We start from the raw sequence: 13,298 nt of genomic DNA on the forward strand, positions 1-13,298 counted from the left end.
AACACTGGCATGTTAGGTATTAATATATGGACGATTATGCAAAACCGCTATTATGGCTGTAATGAAAATTAGATTCTGACTCGGAGGTAGCGTTCCAGGAGGGAGGCGTCCTCCAGTTTCCTGCGCGGTGACCTCGGATTGCCGTTGTCATGGTAACAGGGTTGCTCTGGGAATCAGTGGATAGGATAGGATATGTCCTGTGGGGAGGGGCCGCCAGAGGGCCCCGTTGGGCTGGTGCGGACCTGCAGGCCCCCGAATTCGGGCTGGGCCCCCACGGCTCTGTCCCCTGGGGCAGCTTGGAGACTCACGGACAGGTCACCAGTGGGAGGGGTGGGGTATGCACAGCGTCCCCACGTCACCCACGACTCTTTCTCACTCCCCTTCCTGATGGCTCTGCCCTTATGTGTTTCAGTAGGTGTTTGCTGAGCACCTACTATGCACCAGGTGACAGTTGCTGGGGATACAGTGCTGATGGGTCCCCGAGTTCAGGAGCCTGCTGGCTCAGATGGGGAGATAGAAAATGAACAGCAAACAGACACACGCGTTGGGTTGTTCCAGAACCTGAAAGCGCCAGGACTGCTCTGGACCAGGGGCTCTAATGGAGGGTGACTGAGGGGAGGCGGCAAGGTCCTTCCGCCAGGGGAGACCTCTCTGGGGGGGAGTCCTTTGAGCCAGGGCCTGGAGGACAAGAGGTAGACAGCCATGCAAAGGCATGGGCCACCCCTCAGAGAGTCAGGCCGCCAGATCAAATCCAGGACGCACGGTTAAATTTGAATATCAAATAAATCATGAATAAACTTTTAGTGTAAGTCCCATACAGTACTGGGGACATACTGACACTAAAGCCCTACCTGTGGTTTGTCTGGAGGTCAGATTCTTATTTGCTGATCTGCCAGTCCTATCAGGGGGAGGAGGTGACTGACTTGCCCAGGTCGAGATCTGGTCTGATCTTCTCCTGAGTGGCTGCCTGGGGTCCCTGAGCACCCCCACCCGTTGATGGCTCCAGATGTCAGCTCCTCAGGATGAGGTTTTTGAGTTTCCCCTGGGAGATGCCGGGCGCAGGAAGGAAGGTCTCCTCGTGCTGCTGCCGCCACCCCCATTCACCCCACTGCAGCCTGCCAGCGTTGGCCTCCTGGCCCCTGAGTTTCCTCTGCTGCCGTCCCTCCCTCTCTGCCCCGCTCCACGTCTGTCTCTCTCTGTCCATCTCTCCATCCGCTTCTGTCTCTCTGTCTTATCTTCCTCCATCTCTGACTCTCCATTGGTATCCTGACCATTTCCCCTGCATATTTGCAATAACAGAAAGCACGTCACCAGCCATGCGGCCACCCTAGGCCCTCTGTGTTCAGTCCCCGCAGGGAGGGCGTGGAGGTCTGCAGGTGGGCTGGAGGCCGGGTCACAGCCCCGACCTGATTCTATTCTCTTTCCTCCCCACACGGTGCCTGTCTCATGCGCTCTCACCTCCTCTGTCTTGGGAGATGGGAAGGACACTCAGGTCAGGGTCCCTGTCCTGCCCACCAAATGACCATGGTCCACAGTCACCCTGCTGGGGCAAATCAGGGGACAGCCTGCTGTGCTGGTGCTGAAAAGGGCCAGCTCTGGCCCTGAGGAAAGATGCCACCAGGACTTGTCAGCTAAATGAAGAACTGAGGGGGGGTCCTCACCCCCACTCCAGGGCACCCCATATCACATACTACCGGGAAGGGTGTTCCCCACAAGACACTCCATCCTGGGAGGATGGAGAGGCAAACGTCAGGGACTCAGGGTCCCAGCTGGATTTGGGACCATAACCTCTCCATAACCACGGAGAGGAGGGTCTTCCCTCCAGGAGGCCACCACAACAAGGGATACAGGTACCATCACCATGGTTACCTCCCAGAGCCAGAGGAAGATTTGGAGAGAGAGCATCCAGGAAGACCGTTCCCAGCAGGGGATGGACAGGCCCTGGGTGTCTCACCCGAGGAAGGTGGCAGCTTGTCAGATGGTGCTCAGTGAGCCTTCCTCCTGGTACCCACTCCCTTGCAGAGTCCCCACCCCTAGCGTGTGGGCTGGACCTAGTGACGTCCTTCTGATGGCTAGACTATGGCAAAAGTGATGGGATGTCACTTCCGAGAGCCAGTGGCAGGAATCTGGCTTCTATCTCTGACTTCTATCTTCCTCGCCTTGTCTGGCCCGCTCACCTCCTTGCTCTGATGGAAACTGCCACACTGTGGGCTGCCCTATGCAAGGCCTGGGTGATAAGGGATTGAAAGATGCAGTCCTCAGGCCAGCATCCATGGGGGTGAGGCCCCGAGTCCAACAACCCTCAAGGTGCTGATCCCATCCACACCCATTCCAGTGAGCCGGGAAGCTGACCTCCCTCAGCCAAGCCTGCAGATGAGAGACTGCAGCCCCTGGCAGTGTGTGGATGGCAGCCTTAAGGGACCCCCAAGCCAGAAGGTCCAGTTAAGCCAGGGGGCTCCCCAGGTGGCTCAACAGTTAAGAATCCACCTGTGATGCAGGAGACGTGGGTTCGATTCTTGGGTTGGGAAGATCCCCTGGAGGAAGAAATGGCAACCAACTCCAGTATTCTTGCCCAGGAAATCTCATGGACAGAAGAGCCTCTCAGGCTACAGCCCATAGGGTCGCAAAAGAAACACGGCTTAGCGACTACACCACCACTGCCCAGTTAGCCATGTCCCGGTTCCCAGCCCAAAGAAACTGTGAACTCTTAGGTGGTGATGTTTTAAGCTGCTCAGTTTAGGAGTAATTTGTTATATAGCTGCAGATAGTTGACACAAGTACACACAGCCCTGTGTTATGAGTCATGTTCTGCATCATGTGAAATTCTACAACAGGAAGATTAACCTGTAGTGGAAACAAATCAGAACAGTGGTTGCCTTCTGGAAGCAGGGGCAGGACTGCCTGCAAAGAGGCGGGAGGACACTTTCTGGGATGACGTGTGCTCAGTTGCTGGGTCGTGTCCAACTCTGCGACCCCATGGACCTTAGCCCGCCAGGCTCCTCTGTTCATGGGATTTTCCAGGCAAGAATACTGGAGTGGGTAGCCATTTCCTTCTCCAGGGGATCTTCCCAACCCAGGGATCGAACCGAGTCTCTTGTGTCTCCTTCATTGGCAGGCAGATTCTTTACCACTGAGCCACCTGGGAAGCCCCTCTGGGATGATAGTCATATCCTTTATTCCGATATGGGTTTGTATTACATGTTTATATGCAAACGACTTTTAAGTTTTGTGCATTTCACTGTATGTAAATTTCACCCCCCTCCCCAAACAGTAAACCAGGAAGCATTGAAGGGGAATTGGACTGACATCATCAATTTACTTTGAAATGCATCAAAAAGTAAGACAGATTGATGGATGGATATTGATAAAGCAAGTATTATGAAATGTAAATGGTAGAATTCTACTGTTATAGAATCTGGGTGTTCATTACAAATTCTTTCCACTTGGCTGTGTATTTGAAACTTTTATAATACAATGTTTAAAAAAATCACTCATTTAGCAAATACAGAGTGCTTAATGGGAGAAAATTAGAATAATAGCACTGTGGTCTGGACAGTCATTTTAATCAAGGTTTATTATCTTAGGCATCTGATGAGGCTCTTTCACATGAGTTATTTCATTTCATCTTTAGGGACAGGGCACAGGATACTTTGATGTCTTTAATTTTTTACAGACAGGAAAACCAAGGCACAGGAGAATTCCTTCCATCAAGTTTATGTAGCAAGGAAGCTGCTGAGTGGGGGTTTCCTTGGGTCCGAGTCCTCAGAAGGCTTGAGCTGTGTCAGCCCAGGGGTGTCACACCCTTCTGGGCTTCAGTTTCCCAATCTCTGAAGCCCTTTAATAGCAGCTACATGTCTCAAGGGCTGCTCCATACTGGCTCATGTTGCAGCCACAAGAAGCTTGTGGAATGCATGGTAAGACCCTCCGCCCCCATGGTCCTGCTTCCTCCATGGGCAGAAGGAAGGCGCACAGTAACGGCGGCGCACAGTAGGTGGTTCTGGACAGGGAGACAAGTCCTCCTTTAGAGGCTGGCCTCCTCTCTTCTGCGGCTCTCATGCCTGGCCAGGGGTTTCTGGAGCCTCACTCCTGTGTGGTCCGATTCCTCAGGAATGTGACTTGCTGTAGAGATGATGGTGCCTCACGGCCTTGGGACTCCACGGGGCCCTCACCACCGTCCTTCCCTTCATGAAGAAGGAGGCTGCTCAGTCCATCTGTAGCCCTGGCCTGAGAGGAAGCCTTCATCTCCTCCATCCAAGCCCCTACTTCTTCTTTTTTTTTTTAATTTTATTGTCTCCATAGGGTCTTACATCATGTGGGATCTTTATTGCAGAGCGAGGGCTTCTCTCTAGTTGCCAGGTACGGGCTTAGTTGCCCTGTGACACGTGGGATCTTAGTCCCCCAAACAGGGATGGAACCCACATTGCCTGCATTGCAAGGCGGGTTCTTAACCACTGAACCACCAGGGAAGTCCCAAGCCTCTGCTTCTAAAGTGTAGCCAGGGGCACAGAAAACGCCCCTAAAACGCCTTTGAGACCCTCCTCCCCACCTGAAATCCCTCCCTGTCATTCGCATCATCTTCTCTGACCCTCCCATCCCCCTCCCTCCCCCGGGATCGTGTTAGTTGTTACACGTCCTGTGTCCCCACAAGCTTCTCAGGCAGGGACAGAAGGAGGGATGAGAAGAGGGGTTGGGAGCTCTGGGCATAGAGCGCCAGATGCCAGCTAAGCACTTCCAGTGTGGTCCTTCACCCTCATGGCCGCTTGGTGAAGGGGATGCTGTTATTCCCATATCTGTGGGACAAGGAGATGGAGGCTCAGAGTGGTGAGATGAAGCCCAGGGCCCTCCACCACTCAAAGGCAGGGCCGAGATTTCCAGTCGTGACTCAGTTGACACTGCTGCTGTTGTGCTGAGCCCAGTCATGTTCGACTCTTTGTGACCCCATGGACTGTAGCCCACCAGGCTCCTCTGTCCGTGGGATTTTCCAGGCAAGAATACTGGAGTGGGTTGCCATTTCCTATTCCAAGGTATCTTTCTGATCCAGGGATCAAACCTGCATCTCTTTCATCTCCTGCATTGGCAGGCAAGATTCTTTACCGCTGAGTCACCTGGGAAGCCCGTAGTTGACACTGAGGTCTGTGCTATTCCCAGTTGGCTCCACGGGGTTTAAGATGCAAGTGAAAATGAACTACCCTTTCCAGTAGTCTGCAGGCTTCTGAGTTTCCTTAATATCAAATTGCTGGGCTCATCTGTGTTCACAGCTTTCCCTCTGCTCTTTAACCCTAAACACCCAGAGGCTCTACTCCACGGTGGGATAAGCAGAGGAGGAAGGGGCAGAGGAGGGTTACTTTTCTCTGGAGTGCAGGGCAGTGGCCAGAATAGTCCCTGTCAAGGTCAGAGGGCTGGCCCAGGAAATGTCGGGGGCTGACAAGGATGCCAGGGGCTGATACCACCCTTTGCACCTTATTCTCTGGGGGCCTCCATCTGCAGCAACGGATGGAGCAGGGTTGTGACCTCTGCCCCCAGCATGAGCCCCCTCTGCCCTCTGGAATTTATGATCTATGGAGCTCAGGGCGGGAGGGCGGTAGGAGACGATGGGCTTTTAAGTGGCACTTTGTCTCCCAAAACCCTGGGCTCCCTGTGGCCGTGAAGTGAGCGCTGGGCAAGTGCAGCCCAGTGACTGTCCATTTCCCCAGATGGCTGTGCGGGTCTCCTCTGTCCACTGAGTTCTTCTGGGGGCGAGGCTGGGCTGGGCTGCCCTGGCCGCGATCTTGTCCCATTCCGGCAGCTCCCCAGGGTGTGGAATGCACTCAGACATTTTATTTTGGGTGGGTGGGAGTCAGGCTCAGGTTGAGGTGGGGTGGGAATAACATTCCAGAGCAAAGTGCAGAATGCTCAGCCTGTCCCTCAAAGGCCTTTTCCAAGCTGGGCCACCTTCGCCAACCCTCTGGCTGGGGTCTGGGATGCGTCAGGGTTGGCGTCCTACGTGAGTCTGAATTCCTTGCAAGGGCACCAGGAATGGAAAGACAGGGGCCACCCCTCTGTGTGTGGTCCACAGGAAGCTCTTGAGACTGTGGTTTGGTTGAGGAGGCTGAGAGGCAATTGAGAGGAAAAGAGAGAGAAGGGAATTGAGAGACATATTTGAAGAGATCAGCTTGCATGACTGGAGGCTGGCAAATTCCAGGCAGCCTGGGAACTCAGGCAGAACTTCCATGTTCTAGTCTGGAAGCAGAGTCCCCTTTTCTCTGGAAAGCCTCTGATTTTGCTCTTAAGGCCTTTTACCCATTCGATGAGGCCTACCCACCTCATGGAGAGCCATCTCCTTTACTCAAGGTCAACTGATCGTAAATGTTATCACACCCACAAATTACCCTCAGAGCCACGTCTACACAGCGCTTGACTAAGCAGCTGAGCACCACAGCCCAGCCAGGTTGACACATAAAGGCGACATCACAACTGGGTCATTCTAACTCACACCTCTGCTAGTAGGGACCACTTACCACACGTGTGATCTTGTGGGTGGGAGGTGGGGGGACTGTGGACAGAGCTGTTACCAGAGCTGGAGGGGGCAGAGGAGGAGACGTGGTCAGTTCCCAGCAGGGGGCCCTTCCTTTCCTTCTAGGCTGTGAGCCATTGAGGGTGGGGATCCGGAAGCCCACTCTCTGGCCTGGTGTGTCTCCGTGTTGCAGGAAGGGGGACCCCTTCCAGGTCCCAAAAGGGGGCTCTTGTCTAACACTCAGAGATGAATTGTCTGAGGAGACACAGAAGCTGACTTTATTGGGAAGGGGTGCCCGGCGGGAGAGCAGGAGGATAAAGGAACCCAGGAGGACTGCTTGGCCAGGTGGCTCCAAGTCTTGGGTTTTATGGTGATGGGATTTCTTTTTCTGGGCTGTCTTTGGCCAATCATTCTGACTCAGGCTCCTTCCTGGTGGTGCACACATTGCTCAGCCAAGATGGATTCCAGCGAGAAGGATTCTGGGAGATGGCAGGACACATGGCACCTCCTTTTGGCCTTTCCTGAACTCTTCCAGTTGGTGGTGGCTTATTAGTTACCTGTTCCTTGCCAGGACCTCACGAAAACGGTTACCATGGTGCCTGGCCAGGGTGGGCAGTTTCAATCAATGTTCCCCTAACAACTGTATCCCTACAATGTCACCAATGCCCAGTGGTGGCCCTCATCCCTGCAGAAGTGGTCAATGAATGTCTGTGGCCTCTTGAAGACATGCATGCACAGTGGGTGAGCTGAGGACTCCAGAGACCGCAAGGTGTCATTAAGGACTGTGGAGATGAGGTTTTTCTGCATGGGGCAGCCTCAACGTCCTGCCGGCTCTGGGCCACATGCCCACCTCCAGAGCATGCCCGGGCCCCTCCCTGCCAGGCAGGCCGGGCTGCCCTGTGGAATCTCGCCTGCAGGGAACAGAGCAGGGCCCGCCTGATTCTGTCTCCAGGGACCTGAAGCTTGGAGCTGGCAACCTGGTACTTCCCAGCCACGCCCTGACCCTCGGTCAGAATGGGCCATCACCTGAGTCATCACTCCACTACAACCCACGACCACCATTATCTTCTCATCCCAGGATGGCCTATGTCTGCATCTGTGTCCCCAATACACAGGAGCTCCTCAAGAGCCGGCATCACCTGCATGGTCTGGGGACCTAGTGGCCAGTGCCGGCCTGGCATAGAATGGTGACAAGGCAGAGAAGGGGCATCTTTCTCAAACCAATATCCCACTTGCAACTCCAGTAAGCCACTCAGGCTCTGTGAGCCATGGTCTTGCATCCTTGAATACACACACTTGAAGCCCCTAAGGCCTGAAAAGATTGTACAGGTTTGAGTTAGGAGATAGATGGGCCCCAGGTTAGACATTTACAACTGGCCTCCTGTTTGCATTTCATGGGCCACAGAGCAGTGGGCTTCAGGCTGGATACTTAAAACTGTTAGCATTTCCTGAGACAAGAGATAGGTGGGTTCCAGTTAAGGTATTTACAAACAGGTTCTTTTTTGCCCTCTGAAATGAAAGTAATAAAAGAAATAGGGTAAAAAGCCAGTGTTTCTCTCTTGTAAACATCTTAAGGTAATAGCCATGGCAAGGACAAAGAGGGGCAAAACTCTGTTTGAGTAAAGGATTAAGGGATCTTGGCTCCCCACCTCTTTGGGGACAAGGGAGACACTACATATGCTCATAAAGGCTCCTTGTGGGTCAAAAGTCACGGGATAATGCCAGGTCATATGAGTCTTGCTCCTCCCAGAAGACTTCACTTCGAGATTCATCTTGGCTGAGGGGTACGTGCACACTCAGGGGAGGGTCTCAGGGTAGGTCAGGTGTGGGAAAAAAATCAGATAATTGGCCTGAAGGAAGACAAAGACCCCGAAGAACTGACCTATATAACTGACTTAGCCGCCTCTTTACTGCCGTCTTCCTCGCTGGGGGCACACCCACGCCCTTCCCGTCCGGGTGTGCATACTGGCCTTGCTTCTATCTCATTTAATAAGCTGTTTCTCTGTGCACTCCTCCACTTGTTGTACTTTGTCTCTAGTAATAAACTTGGTGCCTGCATTTGTAGTTTCTGCCTTCGTAATAAATGCATTTTTCACTGGGGGCAAAGATCCAGGGAAAACTATCTTCCAGCCTCTAGCCTTTGCTGGTCTGGTGGCTAGGGTTCCTGGTTCTCATCCAGCTTAGTCACTCAGTCATGTCTGACTCTTTGTTACCCCATGGATGGTAGCCCGCCAAGTTCCTCTGTCCATAGGGATTCTCCAGGCAAGAATACTGGGGTGGGTTGCCATGCCCTCCCGCAGGGGATCTGCCCAACCCTGAGATTGAACCCAGGTCTCCCACATTGCAGGCAGATTCTTTACTACTTCAGCCACCAGGGAAGCCCTTCATCCAGGCTACCCAGGTTCAATTCCCAGGCAGGTAGTTAAGATCTTGCTTCACACCCTTGCTCACTGCTGCCTCGTGAGATTAATACTAAACTACAGGACAATTCTACGTGAGACTTTAATTCTGACAAATGGTGGACCAGTAGCCTAAAGAACACAAGCTGCTGTCACAGGTTAAGTCCCAGGGGCTTTTTTTCTTATTCATCTAACGTTTGAAATGGCAGGCAGTGCTCCTTCAAGCAGTGATTAAGGATGCAGGCTCATCTGTCTTGTCACTCTGCCATCTTTCCCTGTGGATCGTGTGAGAGGTTTTCACAATCCTGACTTGGGAAGAGTTCCACTGGACATGCTACATGCTTAGCTGCAAGGGTTGAGGGTAGCTAGGGTTGCGGTCTAGGTGTGAGCCCCAAAGGAAGAAGAGATGGTTTGGTGAACAAGTATTTGTTCTGCTATAGTCAGATCCTCTGGGGGTTGAGGGACACTCTTGCTACAAAAACACCTAAAAATGCAGGTTCAGTTATTACAAACTTCTTTACTCAATGCATAGCTAAGTTTGCAAGAAAGTAAGGGAAATTCCTGAGAGCCAGTAACGATGTGGGAACTGATACCGGAACTAGAAGCAAACACTGCCTTGAGGCATTTGCTAACAGGAGCCTAGAACTGGGTTTTAACCACAATGCACACGTTATCTTTGGGGCCTCCTAGGTGACTCGGTGGTAAAGAACCCACTTGCCAAGCAGGAGATGCGGGTTCAAGCCCTGGGTCAGGAAGATCCCCTGGAGAAGGAAAGGGCAACCCACTCCAGCACTCTTGCCTGGGAAATCCCATGGACAGATGACTCTGGTGGGCTGCAGTCCATGGGGTCACAAAATGACACAACTTAGCAACTAACCCACAAGACATTGTCTTATCTAGAGCTTGTGGGAGCTTGGGAGTGTGAAGTGAGATCTGTATCTCAAGCTGGGACCCTCCAAGGCAGTACACTCAGCATAAGGTTGGGCTGTAAAAACCAAACTTTTAGCAAAGAAAGAGAGCAAGGATATTCATGTGTCCGGGGCCCTACAATGAATGAAGATAAAAAGATTTCTTCCTGAGAACGTGTCAATTTAGGCTGACCTTCACTAGCAATTGGGGCTCCAATTTGTGAGATCAGTGGTCCAGAAAACCCCAAGCCCAGAAATTAACCTAAAGTGGTGTTGGGTGGATAGACCTGGGGCACACGGCCAGAGCACACCCATGAATTCTAGGTCCTTCTGGGTTCCTACAGAATATCATTTGGGTACAATCTCAAATTGCAAAACACACAAGAAAACAATCCATGATGAGTCAGAGTCAGCAGAAACCACGCATGCAAAACTAGATCAAAAGATTTCAGATGTTTGAGTGATCAGAACTAGAATAAAAATAAGTTAAAAATGTTTCAAGAAAGAATTGAGAATACAGACAAGGAGGGGAAAAAAAAGACTATAAAAGTGATCCAAGAGATTGAAAAAGAGCCAGGTAGAACTTCTAGAAATGAAAAACGTAATAACTGAAACACAAAACTCCGCAGATGGGAGGACTAGCATGTAGACCCAGTTCAGGAGGGGATCAGTGAACTAGAAGATGGAGCAGAAATGCGCAAATGCAGGACAGAGGAAAAGCCAGAAAATATGAGATATAGGCTAAGAAGAGGAGGTTGGGATGAGAAATAATGCACAGCTACACGGAGGGCCAGAGAGAAACAACCGAATACAGGAGAGACAGTCGTTATTCGAAGAGGTGATGGCTGAGAATTTTCCAGAATTGATAAAAGACATTAATTTCAGTTCAGGGAGCACAATAAATCCTAAGCAAGGGATTAAAAAAAAAAACAAACCAAAACCCCACACACGGACCCATCACAGTGATGGAAAATAGCAAAGAAATCTTACAAGAAGCTGAGAGAAGAGAAAATGACCCACCTGTGAGTGGCAGACTCCTTAATGGCAGCGAGAGAGGCTAGGAGCCTGGAAATCAATATTATCAAAGACTAAAACATAAGTGAATTCATTGTCCAACTGGAATCTGTATCACGTAAACATGTCTCACAAGAACAGGATGAAGGCATCTTCAGACAAAGCCCAGAGGGGACAAGAGACCCCCTACGAGAGCCACTCCTAATGGAAGGTGATGGAAGGATGGAAGGAGGTCCAAGAGGCAAGAGCAGGGGGCAGGGAGATGGTCCACACGTGGGGAAAGCCTGAAGGTACGTTGACTTTGTAGAACAACCCTGTTGTTGTTTAGTCTCTAAGTCGTGTCTGACTCTTCTGCGACCCCACGGACTGTAGCCTGCCAGACTCCTCTGTCCATGGGATTCTCCAGGCAAGAATATTGGAGTGGGTTGCCATTCCCTTCTCCAGGGGATCTTCCCAACCCAGGGATTGACCCCACATCCCTTGCATCTCCTGCACTGGCAGGCAGATTCTTTACCACTGAGTCACTTGGGAAGCCCTGAGCAATCTTAGTACTGTCTAATTTGGGGGATAAAATAGATAAGATGTCCAAGATTCTGGTATTTCACATGATGACGATCTTCATGCTCTTTGGAAAAATACTAAATATCAAATTTTTTGAATAGCATTCTCTGCTTTGCCCAGAACCCAGGAGCACACTTTATAGACCTGAAGGATGGTTCAGCACCTGGACAGAAGCCCAGAACACGCTTTGAGGCCTCAAAGTCTTGGCCAGAGGGAAGAATTCCCAGAATTTGCTTTCCTGATGCTGATTTTCCCACGGTCCAGCCCAGCGGGTCTCAAAAACACTGGGAGGACATTTTATCCTCTGTGTCTGATTCAGCCAGAGAATCTATATTTCTGAAAGTTCCCAGGTGCCCCTGGGCTTGGCCCAGTTTTAGAACCATTAATCTAATCATTCGAAATCTCTCCCGTCTGTTGCAAGGTTAACACCCCTCCTCCAGGAAGCCTTCCAGCATGCACACACACCTCACGAAGCCAGAACTGTATCTTTATTATTACCGCTGCATTTTCATCATTTGCCTGCTCAGAACAGAGCAGATGCTAAGTCAATTTTAGTTGAGCAACTAACTACATAAACTTAAAGTGTATCTTTTGGCCAGTGGGTCTTTGAGTGGGGGTTCAAGTCAAAGATGTCTTCCCAGGTGGCTCAGTGCTAAAGAACCCGCCTGCCAATGCAGGAGACTGGGTTTGATCCCTGGGTTGGGAAGATACCCTGGAGAGAGAAATGACAACCCACTCCAGTATTCTTGCCTGAGAAATCCCATGGACAGAGGAGGCTGTCAGTCTACAGTCTATGGGGTTGCAAAAGAGTCAGACACAACTTAGCGACTAAACAGTTCAGTTCAGTCGTTCAGTCGTGTCTGTCTCTTTGCGACCCCATGGACTGCAGCACGCCAGGCCTCCTTGTCCATCACCTCCTGTCCATTTCCGGAGCCTGCTCAAACTCATGTTCATCGAGTCGGTGATGCCATCCAACCATCTCATCCTCTGTTGTCCCCTTCTCCTCCCACCTTCAATCTTTCCCAGCATCAGGGTCTTTTCAAATGAGTCAGTTCTTCACATGAGGTGGCAAAGTATCGGAGCTTCAGCTTCAGCATCAGTCTTTGGGATTTGTCCACACTGAGAAATCACTGACACGCCTACACAACCCATACATATACACAGTGCACACACCACACACACACACACACACACACCATTTCTGTTTACCAGAGCTGCCATATCTCCTCTGCCATATCTCCCTGTGCGCCGGGCCTGGCACTGGACTCCGCTGGTCCTTCCGCCCCTCACGGGGCTCCCCAGGGGCTATGGGGACGGGGGGGTGGGGGCTACTTGTGGCTTCTTCTAAAGACTCTGGGCTGCTTCTAACTGCCCCGCCCCCTCCAGACCCTGCTTTATTCTCCGCCCCAAAGCTGTGTCCCTTAGGGATTGGTCCAGAGTCCTGGAAAGCCCTTGTTTCCTCCCCTCCAGTGAAGATGTCAGGGTCTGGCAGGGGGACTAAGTGGAACGACACGGGCAATTGATCCCAACAAGCTTAAGATGTCCCTGTTCCGGGAGAGGGGTCTGCTGACAGGAGAGGCAGCTGCCCGGGCTGCTGGTGGGAGTCCTGCTGGAGCAGCTGGGAGCCCCCGACCTGTCGTTGGTGGCGGGGGGGCACGGTGGGGAGGAAGGATGGTGCTGGGCATTTTGGGGGAGCAGGCCCTCTCCTGGAGGGTTTGGAGGTCTCAGTGGGTGCTGCCCTGAGAGGTGCCCAAAGGCCTCCAGGGGTGGAGGGGGCCATGGACGGGTGCCTGAGGAGGCCTAGATGGCTGATTTATGAGGTCAGATTAAGAAGATGGATGGCCTGTCCCTGGGCCAAGAAATGAGTCCTGTTGCAAACCTCTGAAGGGCACGGACCAAATGTGGAGGAGGAGAAGACTAAGA

At 51.8% G+C, this 13,298-nt stretch overlaps 1 long non-coding RNA gene across 1 annotated transcript; it reads right to left on the reverse strand.

Annotated features, from left to right (window-relative positions):
• Nucleotides 1-3,555: 3,555 nt before the first annotated feature.
• On the reverse strand, nt 3,556-12,682 carry LOC139183012 (uncharacterized). The gene is made up of 2 exons (XR_011566490.1): nt 12,585-12,682; nt 3,556-6,088 (listed from the first exon to the last, which is right to left on the reverse strand). It is a non-coding gene; the product is annotated as an uncharacterized lncRNA (long non-coding RNA).
• Between the last annotated feature and the right edge of the window lie 616 nt (nt 12,683-13,298).

The sequence above is a fragment of the Bos indicus genome, chromosome 5 (genome assembly GCF_029378745.1).
Source record: "Bos indicus isolate NIAB-ARS_2022 breed Sahiwal x Tharparkar chromosome 5, NIAB-ARS_B.indTharparkar_mat_pri_1.0, whole genome shotgun sequence".
Classification (NCBI taxonomy): domain Eukaryota; kingdom Metazoa; phylum Chordata; class Mammalia; order Artiodactyla; family Bovidae; genus Bos; species Bos indicus.